Raw genomic sequence first — 5,423 nt, 5'->3', positions numbered from 1 at the left:
GCTTCCTCATGATGCAATGAGGGAAGCCTTAACTTAAGCCCATCTTCACATGTGCATTATCATGATGTGGACCGCAAGCTTCAAAGCATATAACCTCCGGCTTCTCATCTTGCACTTGGACACCTCGAACCCGATGACCATCACCACTTGATGTCATCCTCACATAGGCTACTTGAAATCTTTCCTTTTGATGCAAGCCCATGAGAAACACCTAACCCACATAGACATACCAAACACATAGCATGGGTTAGGTAACAAAGCACAATTCACAATTACTTACCATACCACTAGATCACTTGATCTCACGTGGTACAATGTTTGTGCTTTGAGAGTTGACCACTTAGATATAATCTTCGAGCTTCATCTTGGTCAACCAACATCTTTACTCCAAGCTCCATCTTGGTTTCTTGAAAGCCACAATGAACTCTTCATTTCCCTTCATTGCTTCAAGACTATATCACCAAAGACTCTTCCATGACCATATCAAGTTCCACTATGAATATCATCTTGGTCACCACTTGCCCTTCTAAAAACTCCATCACAATCTCTTGAGAGGCATAATGAATTCGTCACTCTAGTTGCTTGCTTCAAGACTTGATCAACCGAAACCCAACACATGAGCTCACCATGATCTTGTCTTGAGACCATAACTTGAATTCTTCTCTTTGATTATTCTCTCAAGCCCTTGATCCTTAAAAGCCCTCCATCATAATATCTTGAGAGGCACAATGAATTCTTCACTCTAGTTGTTTGCTTCAAGACTTGATCAACCTAAAGCCAACACACGAGCACACCATGATCTTGTCTTGAAACCATAACTTGAATTCTTCTCTTTGATTACTCTCTCAAGCCTTGATCCTCAGAAGCCCAAATATATCAATCTTTGAGATCCTCCAATGAACTCCATCATGAACATAATTAGATTAGGCATTGAAACCAATCTTGATGGCTTCAATAGAAGTACCCGAAGACCAACTTGAAACCTCACTGGATATGGGATCTCGAGAGCCAACACCTAGGCCCCATGAGCACGGGGTATCCAGAGAGTTGACACTCGACCCCGTGCGCACGGTATAAGCCCGTGTGCATGGGGTATCCAGAGAGGGATACCATGAGGACTTCTTCGGATGCTTTGATGGCAATCTTCACATAACAACCCAAAGAACTTCAAGCATCACTATGGAACATATCTTCATATAAGATCCAATGCACTTGATGCTCCATAGGAATTGTCATTTAATACCAAAGCTTAGAGCAAATATAACTTCATCTATATGGACTTCATCCTTGATTCCATCCAATATCCTTGAGGCATTATCTTCATATATATGGACTTCATCCTTCATTCCATCCAATATCCTTGAGGCACCATCTATGGACAAAACCTTCAAATATATCTCACTGAAAACATTAGTCCATAGAGATTGTCATTCAATTACCAAAACCACACTTAGGGGCTACATGCCCTTTCACCCGCCTTTCCAAGTAACAGTTGTAAAGTCCAAGTATCCGTGTGTCCAAACATCAAGGGGAAAACCCGAGGAATCACCCCCGGTGAATTCCACTCGATGTAATCATCAAGGTGAACGTAAGAGGAACCACCCTTGAGGTTCACACTTGAGGGGTTGCACGACAGAGTCGTATCGGAAGTGGTTAAGGAGGAAATCGCCCTCGATGACCACGATTGAATAGCTACACTACAGAGATCTCATCAGGAGTGATGTATGAGGTTCCACCCTCGGCACTCGATGGTAACTCTACAGAGTCAGCAACAAAAGGGGCGTGATGTGATGTGAGGTGTCGGGCTCTGGTCGTCGATCACATTGATCAAGTCGTCGATGATGAAGCAGGGGCAACAAGGACAAGGTGGGGGTCACTGATGGATCACTAACCAACCTATACTAAGCAGTTTAGGATAAGCAGGCAAGGTACAATGAGCAGGTTACAAAAGCAGGCTATGCATCAGAATAGGAGCAAACAATAACAGTAGCAAAATCTAATGCAAGCATGAGAGAATGGAATGGGCGATATCGGGATGATCAAAGGGGGGCATGCCTGGTTGCTCTGGCAAGGACAAAGGGTCGTCAACACCGTAGTCGAACTGGGGGGTCGCCGGCAGTCTCGGGGTCTACCGGAAAGAAGTAACGTAGGAACATAATAAATAACGGAGCAATCAAAGCATCACAAAGCATAACATGGCAATACGATGTGCCGGGTGTGACCTAATGTGTGGCTACACGATATAGGTGAAGGGGGAATTCAACCGAGAATGTTTTCCCGGTTCCGGACCTGTGTCAGACAGATGACCGGAGGGGGAATGTTCCATGTTCAGATAGTTAGAGGCATCTGACAGGTAAACGGACCGCGTATCCGGATTCGTTGGATTTTTCTGAGCAACTTTCATGTAGAAAACATTTTCATCCGAGTACGGTTTATTTACTATGAATTTATAAAGATTTTAGCATTTGCAGAAATTATTTAAATTAACAGAAATGGAATTATGACGTCAGTAGAGTGTCAGCATGACATGAGCAGGTCAACAGACTGGCTGACTGGTCAAACTGACCAGTGGGTCCCACCTGTCATAGACAGTGGACTAACAGAAGTTTAAACTAACTAAAACAGAGTTATTTAGTAGGAAGGCCCCACCTGCTTGTGACTCATTAGTTTAGCTAATTATGTTTATTTAGGAAAATGTTTTACTTAGGTTAATTATGCGGGGGGGGCGCGTGTCAGTGGCACTGAGTGCCCAGTCAGCATAGTTGACCACGGTCAACGTGGTCAAGTGGGTCCAGGGGGCCCACGGGGCAGTGACCATGGGAGTGGCCCTGACCGGCCACGTCGGCAGGGCGCCGGAGAAGGCTCCAGCGACCTCTCCCGCGGCGGCACATCGCCGGAGACAACCGGGATTCGCCTACAGGGGCTAACACGGGCGCGGGCGGGCGCGTTCGAACGGGGAGAGCCCGCCGCGTCGCGTGGTGAGGCCGGCCGGAGCTGGAGCTGCCCGAAACGGCGCCGGCGACGAGTGGAGGCAGTGGTGGCGTTCAGGACCTCGTCGGGATCGCGCTACGGGGCACGGGGAGGGTCGCGCATGGGCGCATTGGAAAGAGCGTGCGACGGAGAGGCGATCTGCGGCGGTGGTGTGGCCGGAGGAGCACCGTAGCGACGACGGCGAGCTCATCGGCAGACGGCGGCGCTCAGGAGCGATGACGATTGGCGATGCGGGCGCGCTAGCGAGCAAATAAAAGGCCAGACGGCCTCTACGCGACGCGACGAGCGTGAAGGTGGCATGCACGGGACCCAAAGGTCACAGTGGCTACGCCGGCGACAAGCGCGAGCGGCGGAGTGTTCGGTCGTCGGTGGCATCGGCGGCTACGAGATGTGGGCGAGCTAACGGAGAGGGGAGGAGAAGCGGGAGCTCAGAGCGGAGCCGTAGGGAGTGGCAGTGAGCTCGGGGAGGGTGCGAGGTAGGCGAAATCAGCGACGAACGCCGGCGATCCAAAGGTTGAAGACGAGCTCGTTCCGGTCGGAGTAGAGGCGCTCGGCTCGATCCCGATGGCGTAGGCGACGTAGACGATGACGAGGAAGATGGTGAGCTCCAGATCGAGGCGCAGGAGGCATGGTGGCCACGAAATCGAGCGGCGACGGCGGCGGGCATTTCGGGTGAGGTGGGGAACGAGAGAGGGAGAGGCGCGCGGGGGCGAATGGATGAGGATGACGAGAGGGGAGGCCACGGTGGAGATCTTTCCACCCCGACGGCCTGTAGCGACGCGGGGCGGCTAGCGGGTGTGGTGGCGACGGTGAACAACTTCGGGCGCGCGCGCGAGGTGACGCGGGGAGGAGGGAGGCGTCGACGGCTCTGTTGGGCTCGGCGTGCACAGTGTGCACTAAGGCCCAGCTAACAGTGGCCCTTTTCTTTTCCTTTAATTCTTTTCTATTTTCATTTAAGAGTAGCCCTTTGCATTTTCTTTTGCATTAATTATCTTTTGCAAAAATGTGCCACTTGTGAAAACAAATACTAGGGTCAGTGGTGCACTGCCACCATAAGCTTGGGAATTATTGGAATCCATTAGGAATTTTCATAATTGGAATAGCATTTTAAAGTGCTGGAATGGCACTGTCTTAATTGCTATAGTCCATCTTGGCTTGGAGGTGATGTTGTTTTCCTTAACAATCATTTGTTATGGAATTTTGGCTAAAAGATGAACTAATTTGCAGCAACTTTTGTGCAACTTCAAATTTCACTTGCAATTTGAATTAGATTCCAAAGTGGGATTTCAAATGATATTTGAGTCAAAGGTGATCAAGCACTGCTTAGCAAAGTGATTATGTTAATCACAAAGGGTTACTGTAGCATGACACTAGGAGTGTTACAATCTACAACCGAACCACCCAAATTCTTACCATACGTTCGGGAGGACAACCCGATCACTACCTGGAGAGAGAAGAAGAAAAGCCACCTAATCGGGACCCCCCCCCCCTCCCTTGTCCCCTTGTCCCCATATGACCAGATTGTCGGCAAATTCTCATAGCCACACCAAATATGGGGAGGATATGGGGATGTCCGACAGCCCTCCACGTAGGATGTGGCTCACGCCGGACCACCTTTTCTCTTTTTTTATTCTTTCTTTTCCCTCTCTCTATCCCTACCAACCACACGAATTTGACCGGATAATTTAGAAACACGGTTGTCTGCATGCATAAATAGAAATTCAAAACGGGCAGGCCCGGTCAGTAACCGGGTGCGCCCGTGGACGTTTGAAGATCGGTATTAGACAATCGTGGTTGTAGATGTTGTAGTCGAACTAGAGAGGAAACATGTACTAGGTGACATAAATGTCAAGCTCGTTGCCCCTAAAAAAAATGTCAATCTCCATGATAGCCTCGTCTTGGGCAGAATGCCGAGCATTCCGGCAAGACAAGCAGTATAAGTCGAGGCTCGGGACTATACTACTACAAGCAGACCCGTTGGCACTCCATTCCCGTGGCAAACTGATCAGCGCGACGCACAAGCTAGTACTTGGACCTAATGAAAAGCTGGACCAGGCTGGGTCAGTCGATCACTGTTCTTGGGACATGTACATCTGAATGATTTATGTGCACGTTTAGTGGAAGGAAGCATATAAAGTGGACGAACAGTTTAGCTAAGTCGAACCAAGATACGATCAAATTCAGCACTGTATCACCAGTTGGTCCGTAGCTATTCACGATAATACGATATGCACTGTATCACCAGGTGAAACCTACACATGTGCCGACGTACATCTGAACGCGCTATATATCTTGTGATCGCCTAGCTATCGCCAATAAATTACAATATGTCAAGCCCGGCGTGCATGCACCACAAGGTCCCATGCATGCATGGATGGAAACAACCATAGTGCGCCACGAGGTCACTGTTCAAGCTGTGACACACATCGACA

The sequence above is a fragment of the Triticum aestivum genome, chromosome 4D (assembly GCF_018294505.1).
Source record: "Triticum aestivum cultivar Chinese Spring chromosome 4D, IWGSC CS RefSeq v2.1, whole genome shotgun sequence".
NCBI lineage: Eukaryota > Viridiplantae > Streptophyta > Magnoliopsida > Poales > Poaceae > Triticum > Triticum aestivum.
This window is presented reverse-complemented; position numbering follows the sequence as displayed.